General features: G+C 37.9%; 1 protein-coding gene across 5 annotated transcripts in view; it reads left to right on the forward strand.

The window, feature by feature from the left end:
* Nucleotides 1–16,147, forward strand: part of NME7 (NME/NM23 family member 7) — a 241,593-nt gene that overhangs the window by 4,010 nt on the left and 221,436 nt on the right. The gene's annotated exons all lie outside the window — the stretch shown is intronic.

Below are 16,147 nucleotides of genomic sequence, written 5' to 3' on the forward strand. Positions count from 1 at the left end.
TATCTGCACTTTGGATCAGCTCTCTTCTATCCAGATGATGAACGTTCTCGGTCCATGCTTCTTAACAGGAAAGCCCCTGAGAACCACTTGGAGATCTTGAAACTTCACTTGCCTGATCTTCATTCCCCAAAATTCTGAATGAGTAGGACTGGGGTTGGGTATTTGCATTTTAAGAAAAGCCTAATAGTGATTTAAACTCACCCACAGGTTTGAGAACATCAGGGTTCTAGTTAATTAATCTTTTAAGCACTTACTATGAATAACACGCTGGAGGGTAGAGAAATGGTTGGCCTAGGAAATCGCTATGAATTTAGCAAGAGCCCAGCTCACAACCTCTTCTTTACCTGTTACTATTCCGCTGTCCTTTTAGTTATTCCGGTCTGCCACTGCCACTTTCTTGCAGAGCCCTTTCAAATCTTCACCACTTTACAATCTCTGTCCCCCCCCCCCCCTTTCTAAGCAGAAGACAGAGTCTCATAGGCAGTGCCTTAACCTCATGTCCCCCATCCTTCCCATTTATCTGTATTTTCCCCATCCTTTACTCTTGCATTCTTGGTTCAAAGAAAGAGATGTGTCTGTCTTTGCTCTTAATCTCATTCCCTCCCATCCTTTAGGAGATATTTTGCTTCCAGCTATCTCTTTTTTTCTTTCCTATACTTTCAGCCTCTTTCTCTCCAGTTACTTCTCAGTGCTTAAATCATACATCTTAAGAAAATGAAAAAAAACAAAAGTACTTCCCCCATCCTTTGTTTATCTGGTTATTGCCCAATCCTCCCAGCTATCTGTCAGTAAATTGCTTGACAGCATAGTATTTTCACTTGCATCAACTCTTTCCCTTTCCCTTTCATCCTCAGCACTGGTTGTCTGGCTTCCTCTCTAATGGCTTTGATGAAGTTACTCTGGCTTAAGTCTCTAGTGGCCCTTTAAGAGCCAAATTCAATTATTGTTTCTCAAAATGTATTTTTTTTTTAATCCTCTGTGACAACTGAAATTCATGCTTCATTCTTTTTCACTGAGTTTGCCTGCTTTTTAAATGCCATTCTCTGGTATTTACTTCACAATCACTTTCATTTCCTAGTCTGTATATTTTCCTTGGGTGACTTTATCCACACTCATGGGCGTCTACCAACACCTGTACTTTCACCACTAAATTTCAATTTTCAGTTCTGGCATGCTAAGACATAACTCCAGTTGCTTTCTAGACATGGCTGCTCAAACTTGAGAACATAAAAGAGGAATTTACTATTTTGTAGTGCATGTAGTAGGGATAACTTCCATTTCATGAAACTTTTGTTTCAAATTCTATGAGTGTTGTGTGCATTGTACTGGGTTATGATATAAAATATATTTCTTACTCTGAGTCATAATACACAGAGTTCAAGATACAGTGTAGTTTGAACAGTATATATTTTAAGAGAGAGAATAGTTGGAATCTCAAAGCATATAGTTTGTCTTATTTGTCCTTTGACCTGTTGACAATTTTTTTTATTGTGTAGAAGAAAAAGCTTTTAATTTAACAGAAGCCTAAATTTGCTTGGAATAGTATTTTAAAGTTTATTTCTGCATCCAGATCTCTCTCTCTACATTTGATCAATTGCTGTCAATCATTTATGAGAAAGAGTGAGCCTTTAGGAAAAAGAGAGAGAAATGGATATCTCTCTTCTATGTTCAGTCTAGCCACTGGTATATGTATTGTAGCAAAGGCTACGTGGTCTCCATCTGAGGTCTCTGTGTAGAAGTAGCTTAAAATGGAGCTGAAAATGGAGGTTCTCTATTGGTGTGTTTTCCTGATCACTGCAATTGAATTATCTGGTTACCCTCTGTCTGTATCTACTTTGTTGCAGTTGTAGCTTTCAACATTAGAGTTAGGTTCTGGACACAAATTCAAGTTGGGATAATGAGAAAGAACTACCTTGAAGTTCAAATGTCTCAAAATTGTTCTTTTTTTTTTTTTTTTTAATTGCTTACTGTATGACAGACACTGTACTGGGCTCTAAAGTTCAATATTGAACAAAATAGACCTGACTCCTGACCTCATGGAAAATGCTGACTAGTGGGGGAAATAGAAAATAAGCAAATAAGCATATGAATATGCTATGTAACTTCTGTGATAAGTCCTATGATTGAAAGGTACAGGGCTAACATATCTACCTATAACTAGAGAGCACAGAAAGGCATTTGAATGGAATTCTAGAATTGTGCTGTTCAAGAGCCACTAGCCACATGTGGCTATTTAAATTTAAATTAATTAAACTGAAATAAAGCTTAAAATTTAATTCCTTAGTTGCACTAACCACATTTCAAGGGTTCAATAACCACCTGTGGCTACTGGCTTCAAGGTTAGACAGTGCAAATCCAGACCATTTCCATCATTGCAGATGGTTCCGTTGGACAGTACTGCTCTAAGGAATGAATGTGAGATAACCAAATGATGAGGGACTATTTCATGTGAAGTTTGAAGGCCACGATGTGATTATAGGACATTGTGGTTCAGCACAGGGCTGGAGAGGTGGACAGGAGCCAGAACCTGCAGAGCCTTGCAGTGGGGGCTCAGGTCTTATTCTTTTCTTCTAAGATCATATTTATTTTTAAAAAAGATTACTTTTTTTTTTGCTTTGAGGAGAATGGATTGGAGGGGGTAAGAGAAACAAGTGTGGTACATGATAGTTGCTAAATAAATACAGGGTGACTGTTTATTAAATGGCATTGAATGAATGGGTGCTCTAGAATAAATTACATGAGACCCAAACTAATCACATCACTGTTTTCATCAGTGTTATGATTTCGTCATTATTCATTTGTTGTTTCTTAAGTGCCAAATATAATAAAAACAACTCAAAAAGCCTTAATATTCATACATAATAAAATACTTAGTGAAGGTGGTATGTTTTGAAGTTGGAGTACCAATTCATAGAATTGTGGTATGTTTATTTTCTGGCAGTGGATGCCTCAGCTCACCTTTGGGGCATCTCTTCTTTGTATTTAGAAAAATAGTAGATTTGTTTCTTTCATTACATAAATAAAAAACAAGTATGTGCTGTTTGAATCTGTTATGTATTCCATAAAGACTATGTTTTTTTAATCCACTCTTGTGGGGGCAGACCTATTGTGGGTGGGATCTTTTGATTAGGTTGTTTCCATGGAGATGTGATACCACCCATTCAAGGTGGGTCTTAATTAGTTTACTGGAGTCCTTAAGAAAGCTCAGGGTGAGAGAGCAAGTGTGTGCTCGGGAGTGCTTAGAGCTGATACAGACTCAGATGATTGGAGATGCAGACAAAAAGATGTTTGGAGATGCTAAGCTAAGAGATGAAGCCCAGAGTTTGCTCCAATGAAGCTAAGTGAGAACCCACAGATGCTTAAAGAGAAAGCCACTGGAATCAGAAGCCAAAAGCAAGGCAACCCAGGAGTAAAGGACCAGCAGACGCCAGCCACATGCCTTCCCAGCTGACGGAAGTGTTCCGGATGCCATTGGCCTTTCTTCATTGAAGGTATCCTCTTGTTGATGCTTTAGTTTGGACACTTTTATGGCCTTAGAACTGTAAATTTTTAACCTAATAAATCTCCTTTGTAAAAGCCAATCCATTTCTGGTACATTGCATTCTGGCAGCTTTAGCAAACTGAAACAAAGTACTAAGCCATTGTTCTGGATGGAGCGTTTTATGGGGCTTATGGGCTTAAACTCTATTGGTTGCAATTAGGAGATTCATGGAGAATTGTTGGAACAACATGCTTCAAACCACAGGGTCATCCTAAGAGGGTAATAATAAAGAAGTTGACCCTTTTCCTTGTGGTTCAAAATTATTAAAGCATCCCATGAAACTGTATGGCCTTGCTGTGTGGCAGATGAGTACAAAGGTCTCTATAAATATAATTCAACATCAGGGAAGAGAGAGTTTGGAATAGTGAACTTGACCTAACCCACAAGTGTAAACTATTGGAGAGAAGGATTATGTGTGGATGATGCTGAAACTCTTTCTGACCCCATGCCTGCTGGGAAATAACTCTATGTATCCAAATAAAAAGAACTGACAAATATGTATGAAGTTTGGGGGCTAGGCCGTTTTTAGCAAGGATTATTCATAGCCATACATTGAACTGTAAAAAAGGAGTGTCTCCTACACACTCTGAAGAACTATCATTGGGATCAATCATAGTGGCAATAGCAGTAAGGAACAGAACAATGTTTCATGAACAGCAATGGTTCCTGGGCAAGAGTTTTTATAGCCTTGGACATTTGGTTGTCCAGGCTTTCTAGTTTTAGCAGTTTGTGAGGGCTACCAGGATGGACCCATTGAACTAAAAAAGTCTTCCTAGGATACCTGAACAGACCATAAAGGTGCCTCCATTGGAGGGAGAAAGACTAGATTTCTGTCTCATGTAAGCATGTGGGGGCTTGGATATTAAATAATATGCAGCATGAGATATAGGTAATGCTAGTATTTGTAGAACATGCTTCAGTTTATGAAATTGTTTGTATATTATTTATCTTATACAACCTTACAATAAGTCAGTGAAATAGGAGGGAGAGATTGCAATTCAATTTTCCGTGAACCAAATGCCAAACAGTGTGATTCTCCTTGTGATGGTGAGGAGATATAAATATGAGTTAGAAAGGGCCTCAGAACACTCCCAGGCCAGCAAGGACAATCCAAGAAACAACTCTAATCTGAGACAGAAATGTGCTGAGTGCAACAAGAGAGGTGCACACAGATCTTTCTTGGTCTTTAGAGAAAGAGAGAGGAATTCTAGCTGAAGAAATCAAGGAAATCATAGTGAATGAAGTCCAGCCCCAAATGGCTCCTTTAAGTCAACACTCATGTCTTCAAAGCATGTTCTGCAAGTAAGTGAATATTGTGTCCTAGTTCGAATACTCCCCATCCCTGGATTCAGTCTGAACCTCTTGCTGCAAAGCTCTTCACACTCTATTGGGCTAAATTTGCTTCCCATTCTCCCATATGATCCCTGATCTTATATGGGACTTGTACTCTGTGATCCTTCTGATTATGACCTCACCTTCCCTTGTCAGGTAAAGTCTCACTTTCTATCCCAGGAAGGAGTCTTCAAGCTATCTTGGATAAGATTTCTGTTAATATGGCTCCTGGGATCTTTTGCTCTCAGTTCTTAAGCCTATCTTCCAAAGATAACTTTTCCTTCTTTCTTATTTCCCCTGCCCATCCTGGACAATATTTAAGTTGGGCTCTAACAGACGTAAGTTAATATCTGGCCCAGGACATTTATTTTCATACAGATTCACACTTGCCCACTAAGCTATACAACACAACAGGATAAAGAACCAAGGGATCCTCCCTTAAGGAATTTACACTCTGGGTTGCCAGTTTCCAGAATGGATTAATGATTCATCCTTTCAGGCAACAAATTGAGTTCCTACTGTGTGCCTAGTGTGCTGAGACTGGGATTATAATGCTGAACAAGACAGACGTGATCATAGGTCTCCTGGTGTTTATAAACTATCAGTAAAGAAAAATATTCTGATTAATGGTAATTGTGATAAGTGCTGCAAAGGAGAATTACGGGGTACAATGAGAGCATTTTATAACAAGATCAAACCTAATCCTTACTGGGAGATGAGTGTGTTGGTGTGTGTGTTCTATGAGGAAGTGATTGATGGAAATGTGGGAGTTACCTAGGTAAAGGGGGGAAGGGGAATTATTTGGGACAGAGGGACCAGTTCATTTAGGACCAAGATGGGAGTGGTCTAGGTTGAATGTGAAGAGTTACAATCAGCTTCTGCGGCTGGATCATGGGGAGGAGAGAACAAAGAGGAGAGTAGACTGTGCTGAGGCTGAGGAGGAAGGGGAGGTGGATATCACAGGGCAGGAAAGGACCTTGGATTTTATCTTATAGGTAATGGGGAAACAATGAAAGATTTTCTTTGGGAATGATGTGATCAAATTTGAATTTTAAAAATCATTCTGGTGTTAGTGAAGGGAATGGAAGAGAAGGGAATCACACTGGATTCAGGGAGAGCAGTTAGATAACTCTTGAATACCCAGGTGAAAGACGGTGGTTAATTAGACATGAGTGATGGCAGGACGGTAAAGATGAGCAGAAATGGCAGCCAGCTGGTTCAGTAGAAAAAAAGGGTCCCCTCCCACTTCTAGATAAGCAAATTTTCTGTGTTTCTGCTGACTTTTTTTCACTGTAGAATTGTGTACTGTGTTGCAGAAATAGTATATTGGTGACCTATTTAGTCCCAAGAAAGTAAAAATTTCCAGACTTTTTGACCAAAGGGAAAAAAAGGAAAGGGGACTTTGAGCACTTGAGAGGAAGGAAATGTTCAAGGTAGCAAAGAGCATATTGAAAACCTAGGCAAGTGAACTAGGAGGAGAATCTAAGGGAACAAAGAAGCTTTATGACACTTTTATCTTCTGTATTTCATGTATCAAACAGGATTTCCTTACTCTAAGACCAAAGCAAAATGAAGGCATTTCAATCATTTCCTTTTGTAAAAAGCCACCTAATTCAAATCTGCAGTTAAGAGGATGAGCATGCGCTGGATTCTTCCAGGATGTGTGTGTGTGTGTGTGTACATATGTGAACACATGCTCACTCACATGCAGATTTGAGAGTTTGTATAGAATTTGATCATAACTGCAGTTTTTTTTTTCTTTTCGACATCACAGTGTTTCCATAGCAATATGAATTTTAGTTTTTAAGAAGTTATATTGATAAGGGCTTTGTGGTTATTGCTGTTTTAAGAGAACTTTTGAAGGTGATTCCATGATTATTTAAAAAGAATAGGATTTTATTCCATGAAATGTTTTCTGGTTTTAAACATTTATCTACAGTTTCTTCTAAATAGCTTTACTGTTTCAGTACCTGTTTCTAGTTTGTCCAGAATTCCTTTTGTTTCTGTAACTGCTAACTGGAAATGTAGAAATGAATTAGAAGCTATAGATCCTAAATTAGAAATCTAAAACTTAAAAGAAATCTATTTTTCCTATAAATATTAGGAATGTAGTCTAGAGCCTGTTACATTCTGCTTTAACAGAAACCAGTAGTATTTGCAAAACTGAATGGCAACTGGCTAATAACACCCTAATTTTTCCTCACTACATGTAGCTCTTTCTTTTTTTTAAATTTATTTTCTTCTCCTTTTTCATCCCCCATATTGTCTTTCTTATTCTCCAATTATTCTTCCATTGAAACAAGTATTTCTTGAGTGCTGTCTGTATAACAGGCACTGGCTATACATTGATTATTGGATTTACACAATGACCCCAACCCCATTGAGTTTATAGAGTAAAATTGATATTGGAAAATAAATTATATGTGTAAGTTGGGTTATAAAAGGAAAATTACAAGGTGAAATGGAAATATGTAATAAAATAGGGTGTTCTGACCCAACTCCTCCTCAATCAAGTAATTTTTTAATTCATTTTTTTCTTGGTTGGGGAGACACTCTATATGTAAACAAATAAATGGGGGAGGTCATATCATGTATAAATGTGGTAAGTGCTATGAGGAAAATTAAGGTAGGTAATGCAATAATGGGTGGTTCCAAGAGCAAGTAGCCTTAGGTAGGACTATCTGGGAAGATCTCCAGAAGGAAGTGACTTAAGCTGAGATCTCAATGATAAAAGGAGTTGGCCACATGGAGATTGAGGGGCAGAGCATTTCAGGCAGAGGTGAGACCTAATGCAGAGGCTTTTGGAAGAACACGAAGAAGTCGATGTGGCTGGAACCTAGGAAATGAGAGGGAAGACAGGAGGAAAAGAGATCTGAGAGGAGGCAGGAGTCAGGGAACATTGAGGCAATGGAACTTGGAAAGCATTTGGGATTTTATTCTAAATGCAATGGGATAATGCATTTCATGCATGTATTAGGGTTCTCTAGGGAAACAGAACCAACAAGAGATATCTGTAAATATAAGATTTTATAGAAGTGTCTCACACAACTGTGGGGGTGCACAAGTCCAAATTCCATAGGACAGGCAGCAAACTGGCAACTCTGATGAAGGTGTTGGATGAACTCCTCAGGAAACGCTTCACTGGCTAGCTGAAGAAGGTTCTCTCTCTTTCTCCCTTAAAAGCCTTCAATTGATTGGATTAAATCCAGCTGATTGAATTTTCATTGTGGAAGGCACGCTCTTTGTTGATGTAATCAGTCACAGGTGCAGTCAATTGACTGATGATTTAATAAACCAGCCTTCTGGTTTATTAACCAGCCACAAATGTCCTTGCAGTAATGGTTAGGCCAGTGCTTGCTTGACCAGACACCTGGACACTATCACCTGGCCAAGTTGACACATGAACCTAACCATCACAATGCCTTTTCTCTGTTCCATCAAAATATTTAGCTTTCCTTGGATTTGACTTATTGAAACTTTAGTTTACCTAAACTTAAATCTTTCAGTGCCTGTTTTCACCCTGTCTGTGAAATTATGATCTTATGGACTTGGGAAAATATTTTTCTGTCCTGCTCTTGTCTTTGAAGATCAGAGACTCCTAATTTCTCCCCTTATACTTGCCTTTTTCTAATAATTTAATTTCCTGTTTTGAGATCTTTTCTTTTTCTGTAAAATCTTCTCTTAGGTGTGGCAAGCAGAGCTGCATGTTCCGGATGGGTGTGTGTGTTGGTTTCTACATGGATATTATGATATTTTCTACTGTGATTTTCACCTAGTACCTTTCTTGATGGTGAAATAAGATTCAAATGTCTTATTCTCCAGGAATATCTCCAATACTTAAACCATACATTCACTTTCCTGCAAAAACTATCAAAATATTCATTTCCAAAAGCTGTTGTTATTTAATATTTTCTGTTAATGAGTTGTGGGAAATTGTAGCTATTAAAATACAGTGCTCAATCCATGTCTATTTTGTGATACTAGGCACTTTGCCTTATTAAGTTTCTGTTGTTATCTCTCCTGACTTATCTTGTGTGCTGTGCCTTCCTCATATTTCTATATTCTTTAAAATGTATTTCCATGTTCATATATAATAGCTTTAGGGTTCTCTTATATATGGAAGTTTTATTCCCTGTTTTCTCTGTTATATAAGCTTAAATATATGCATATATATTTATACAATACATATATTTAACTTATATAAGCTTATATATACATATGTATGTTTATACATATACATACATTTGACTTATTCCCTTGTAGAAATATAGTAAGACTACTTAGTCTTTTTTGGAAATTTGGGAAATATATGTACATAAAGAGTAAAATTCATCTGTAATGTCACCATCTGTATACAATCCCTATTAATATATTGGTATAATATCTGAGTCATATACACATATATACATCTGTACATATTAACATACATGTTATCTCTTTTTTTAAATTCAATTTTATTGACATTTATTCACATACTGTACAATCATCCATGGTGTACAATCAGTTGTTCACAGTACCATTATATAGTTGTGCATTCATCACCACAGTCAATTTTTGAACATTTTCATTAACACAGAAAAGAGTAAGAATAAAAGTTAAAGTAAAAAAGAACACCCAAAACATCCCAACTTCCCATCCCTCCCTATTATTCATTTACTTTTGTCCTGATTTTTCTATTCATCTGTCCATACACTGGATAAAGGGAGTGGGAGTCACAAAGATCTCACAACCACGTGGTCACACAGTGTAAGCTATATAGTTATACAGTCATCTTCAAGAGTACTAGTGGGTTGCAGTTCAACAGTTTCAGGTATTTCCTTCTAGCTATTCCAATACACTAAAAACTAAAAAGGAATATCTGTATAATGCATAAGAATAACCTCCAGAATGACCTCTGAATTCTATTTGAGATCACTCAGCCACTGAAACTTTGTTTCATTTGTCTTCCCCCTTTTGGTCCAAGAAGATTTTCTCAATCCCACAATACCAGGACCACCAACCTCATTCCCATGAGCCGTGTCCCATCTTTCCAGGGAGATTTATACCCCTGGGAGTCATGTCCCATGTAGGGGAGAGAGCAGTGAATTTGCCTGTAGAGTTGGCTTAGAGAGAGAGGCTAAATCTGAGCAACAAAAGAGGTTCACTGGGGGTGACTCTTAGGCACAATTTTAAGTAGGCTAAGCCTCTCCTTTGCAGTAACAAACTTTATAAGGGCAAGCCCCAAGATCGAGGGCTTAGCCTTCTAAATTGGTAGCCCCCAATGCTTGTGAGAATATCATTAATTCCCCAGGTGGGGAAATTTAATATTTCCACGTTTTCCCCCAGTCCCTCAAGGGGGCTTTGCAAATACATTTTTATTCTCTGCCCAGATTACTCTGGGATGTATTGGGGCTTCACACTAACCTGTAGAAACCAACCAAATTTCACTCCCTATTCAATGTTCCATGTAATTATGTTGTTTGAATAAACTTGCCATACAAGTTAAATTATATAGTGTGTAACAATAAAATATTGATTTTGCACCAAATAAGTATCTTTTCCTTTGGTCTCACAAAGAAGTTGAAGTTTTAAAAACACTGTCAATATCATACTTTATCCTTTAGTCTAGTTTATGTTGATCCTAACCAAGTCCATTTCCTTTATATCTCTAATTGCAGTCTGATCTCTTTTTTCAGACTCTTTAACATTTGCTTTATGGGGTAATGCTGACTTTCATAGCTGCCGGACTCTGGCTCTGAGTCTCAGGTGTCACAGAGATATCCACAGTTCCAGGGACTGAACAGATCGTACACAAAGAACTCAGCATCTCAGAATTTAGAAATAATCATTATAACTCAGGAATAAGTCTAACTGCTGTTAAGAGTTTACAGTCTGGGAATCTTTACAATAAGGCTTCCCCTGATAACCTATGCTTTCAGATTCAATTCTCAAAGTTTGCACATTATAGTTAGTCCATATTAGTGGGGCATTATAATGTTTTTCTTTTCATTTCTTGCCTATTTCATGCAGCATACTGTCCTCAATCTCCATTCACCTCAGAACTTCACTCCTTGTAGCAGCTCAATATTCCATTGCATGTATACACCACAGTTCACCATTCCATTCATCAGTCTGTGTACCCTTAGGCCACCTCCATCCACTGCAAATTGTGAATACTGACACCATAAACCCTGCTGTGCGAATGTCCATTCATGTCCCTCTTTTCAGTTCTTACAAGTATATACCTAGTAACAAATTTGGAAGACCATATGGCAACCCCATGCTTAGCTTCCTGTGGAACCACCACACTGCCCTCCAGATTGGCTACCCCATTCTACTTCCCCAGCAATGGTGATTAGCTACAGCTCTTTCTCCACATTTTCTCCAGCACTTGTATCCCTCTGTTTATTTTTTAGACAGTTTTATTCACACAACGTACATTCCATCCTAAGTAAACAGTCAGTGGTTCCCTGTATAATCACATAGTTACGCATTCACCACCACTATCTATATAAGAACATTTCCATTTCTTCCACGAAGAAAGAGGAAGATACGAAAAAAAGAAAAAAAAAAAAAGACAACTAAAAAGCAACACAAGAAAAAATGAAATAAAAATAAAATACAATAAAACATCAGACAAGAACACCAACTCTAAGAGTCCCAAACCTCTCCTTTATATCCCCCTCTGTGTTGGTTTGGCTATATTATGTCCCCCAGGAAAAGCCATGTTCTTTGATGCAATCTTGTGGGGGCAGATGTATTAGTGTTGATTAGGTTGGAACATTTGGATTAGGATGTTTCCATGAAGATGTGACCCACCCAACTGTAAGTGATAACTCTGATTAGATAATTTCCATGGAGGTGCAGCCCCCACCCATTCAGTGTGGGCCTTGATTAGTTTACTAGAGCCCCATATAAGAGCTCATACAGGAGGAGCTAGCTGCAGCTGAGAGACACAATTTGAAGATGGCTGTTGAAAGCTGACACTAGTATTTGGAGAAACTACAGCCAAGAGAGACATTTTGGAGAATGCCATTTTGAAATGCAACCTGGGAGCAAGCAGATGCCGGCTACATGCCTTCCCAGCTAAGAGAGGTTTCCTGGATGTCAATGGCCTTTCTCCAGTGAAGGTACCCTATTGTTGATGCCTTACCTTGGACACTTCATGGCTTTAAGACTGTAACTTTGTAACCAAATAAACCCCCTTTAGAAAAGCCAATCCATTTCTGGTATTTTGCATTCTGGCAGCATTAGCAAACTGGAATACCCTCTTATAGACATTTAGCTTTGGTCTATTGCCTTTATTACAATTAATGGAAGCATATTACTGTGTTACTATTAACTATAGAGTCTAGTTGGCATTGATTGTATTTTTTCCCCAATACCACCCCATTTTTTAACACCTTGCAAAGTTGATATTCATTTGTTCTCCCTCATTTAAAAACATATTTGTACCTTTAATCACAGTCATTGACCACTCTAGGTTTTACTAAGTTATACAGTCTCAGTCTTTATCTTCTGTCTTTCCTTCTGGTGTCCTATACCCCCCTAATCTTCTTTCATCCATACTTACGGTCATCTTTGTTCAGTGTACTAATAATATTGTGCTACCATCACCCAATATTGTGCTCCAAACCTCTCTCTCCTGTCTTTTTTTATCTGCCTGTAGTATTTCCTATAGAGCAGATATCTTGTTCACAGACTCTCTCAGTGTCTGCCTTAGAATATTTTAAACTCTTCCTCATTTTTGAAGGACATCTTTGCCAGATTTAGAATTCTGGGTTGGCAGTTTGTCTCTTTCAGTATCTTGAATATATCATGCCACTGCCTTCTCGCCTCCATGGTTTCTGCTGAGAAATCTGCACATAGTTTTATTGAGCTTCCCTTGTACGTATTGGATTGCTTTTCTCTTGCTGCTTTTAGAATTCTCTTTGTCTTTGACATTTGACTATCTGATTATTAAGAATCTTGGCATAGGTCTATTTGGATCTGTTTGGGGCAGGCTGAGCTTCTTGGATCTCTAATTTTATGTCTTTCATAAAAGATGGGAAATTTTCAGTCATTATTTCCTCCATTATTGTTTCTGCCCCTTTTCCCTTCTCTATTTCCTCCATTATTGTTTCTGCCCCTTTTCCCTTCTCTTCTCCTTCTGGGACCCCCTGACATGTACATTCATGCACTTTATGTTGTCATTCAATTCCCTGATCTGCTGCTCATATTTTTCCATTGTTTTCCCTTTCTGTTCTTTTGTGTGTAGGATTTCAGATGTCTTGTCCTCCAGTTCATGAATCCTTTCTTCTGTCTCTTCACATCTGCTGTTGTATGTCTCCACTGTGTTTTTCATCTCTTATTTTTGCATTTCATTCCCATAACATCTGCCAATTGTGTTTTCAAACTTCTGTGTTCTTCCTATTGTTTGCCGAATGTCCTCTTTTTTTTTTTGACCCCTTCTCAGAATTTTTTTTCCCAAAAGTTCTACAACTTCAGCTATTTACATTATTGTAAAATATGTCATACATAGAAAAAAGTGTTAACTTTCAATGTTCAGCTTGACAAGCAGTTATATAGGTAACTTCAAGAATTGTTATCGGTTACAGTTCCACAGTGTCAGTTCTTTCCCCATTATGCAATATGAGGTATAAAGAGAAAAGTGAAGACTTTCAAAGCACAATTCAATGAGTAACTATAGAGCAAATTTCAAAGAATGTTATAGGTTTTTCCACCATGCCATTTACCTCCTTCCAGCTATTCCAACATGCAACCATTTAAAATATGTGTATATATATATATATATATATATATATATATATATATATATATATGAAGGTTCACTATTCATAGACCTTAGTTAAATCTTATCTTGTTTGTTGTTACCTCTTCCTCTCACTTAATCTCTTTCTTCATCTTCAGGGGTGTCTAGGCAGTGAACACCCTAACTTGTTCATATTGAAAGAGGGTGTTGACTGTATGAGGAAAGGGTCTGCATCTGATTGTTTATCTTAAAGAGGCTATTGTCTCTGTGGTTTAGGACTTGTCTGGCATAGCAACACTCTGGTGTATTTAAGTTTCTAAGAGATAAAACTTAGTAAATCTTTTATAGAATCTCAGTTAGGGACCTAGGTATTGGGGACTACTTTTGGTAAGGGCATGGCATACTGTGGCCATTGGGATATCTAGCTGGAACTTGCATAAGAGAAACATCCAGTATAACCTCTCAACTCTATGTGGTATCTCTCAGCCACTGTGACCTCAGCTTGTTACCTTTCTTTTCTCCCCCTTTTGGTCAAGTAGGCATTTTCAATCCCTTGCTGCTAGGTTCAGGCTCATTCCTGGGAGTCATGTCTCATGTTGCCAGGGAAATTCATTCACCTTGGGAGTCATGTCCCTTGTGGAGTTGGGTAGGAATTAGTGAATTTATTTGCAGAGTTGGCCTTAGAGAGAGAAAGGCCACATCTGAGCAACAAAAGAAGTTCCATGGAGGTGCCTCTTAGGTATAATTATAGGATTGCTTAACCTCTTATTTACAAACCTAAATTTCCCAAGAGCAAGCCTCAAATCAAGCACTTTATTTTTAAGTAGTGAGTTCCTAATTTCACTTAATATATATTCTATCCCAAGATACAGTTTCTTACATTATCTTCACTTAGTTGTACAATCGTCATCACTCTCAACTTACGTATTATTGTAACATAATACATCTCAGGGCTCTTATCAGCTGCTAATTATTCATCCCTATTATTAATGTTGTGTTGGCAAGCTCTTCCTGTTTAATATAGTCTTTAATATGTAATGGATAGCTTTTTCATATGACTCTGTTGTCAACCCTCTGCACCAGTGTCATACGTTATAAGTATATCATGATAACACCTATTTACATTTGTGGTGCTACTCTGTGGGTTACATCCCTTTAAGGAACCATTTACGATCATGTTCTCCTTCAGCGTATTACTGATACTTATAACCCAATTCACGAACCATAGTCACACCTGACCATTCCCATACCATTAAGTTCATCCTCATTATCATGTCTGTACCTATTAGATTATCATTTCCACTTCACTAGCTTCTCATCGTCTCTAGGACCTCTATATTCTACATTATAAGGCACTATTTTACATTTTTTCATGGATTTCACATTAGTGGTAACATACAATATCTTTCCTTTTGTGTCTGGCTTATTTCAGTCAGCATTATGTCTTCAAGGTTCATCCATGTTGTCATATGTTTCAGGACCTCATTCCTTCTTACTGCTGCATAGTATTCCATTGTGTGTATATACCACATTTTGTTTATCCACTCAACTGTTGAAGGGCATTTGGATTGTTTCCATATCTTGGCAATTGTGAACAATGCTGCTATGAACATTGGTGGGCAAATATCTGTTCATGTCACTGCTTTCACATTTTCTGGGTATATACCGAGAAGTGAAATTGCTGGATTGTATGGTAACTTGAAATCTAGCTTTCTGAGGAACTGTCAAACTGTCTTCCAGAGTGGTTGTACCAATGATACAGTCCCACCAACAATGAATAAGAGTTCCAATTTCTCCGCATCCTCTCCAGCATTTGTAGTTTCTTGTTTGTTTAATGGCAGCCATTCTTATTAGTGTGAGATAATATCTCATTTTGGTCTTCATTTGCATCTCCCTATTAGCTGTTGAACATGAGCATTTTTTTCAGGTGTTTTTTAGTCATTTGTATTCCTTTTTGGAGAAATGTCTTTTCATATTGTTCGCCCATGTTATAATTATGCTGTTTGTACTATTGTCATTGATTTGTAGGCTTTCTTTATATATGCAAGATAATCTCTTATCAGATACATGGTATGCTGGTTTGAATGTATTATGTCCCCCAGAAAAAGCTATATTCTTTGATGCAATCTTGTGGGGCAGACATATTAGTGGAGATTAAGTTGGAACGTTTGGATTAGGTTGTTTGCATGGAAAAGTGCCCCACGCAACTGTAGGTGATAACTCTGATGAGATATTTCCATGGAGGCATGGCCCCACCCATTCAGGGTGGGCCTTGATCAGTGGAGCCATATAAATGAGCTGAGAAACAGAAGGAACTCAATGCAGCTGTGAGTGACATTTTGAAGAAGAGCTACAGCCAAGAGGGACACTTTGAAGAAAGCACAGGAGCTGCAAATGAGAGACATTTTGAAGATGGCCGTTGAAAGCAGACTCTTGCTCCGGAGAAGCTAAGAGAGGACAAATACCCCAAGTGCAACTAAGAGTGACATTTTTGAGGAACTGCAGCCTAGAGAGGAACATCCTGGGAGAAAGCCATTTTCAAA

This window comes from Choloepus didactylus, chromosome 2 (assembly GCF_015220235.1).
Source record: "Choloepus didactylus isolate mChoDid1 chromosome 2, mChoDid1.pri, whole genome shotgun sequence".
NCBI classification, from domain to species: Eukaryota; Metazoa; Chordata; class Mammalia; order Pilosa; family Megalonychidae; genus Choloepus; species Choloepus didactylus.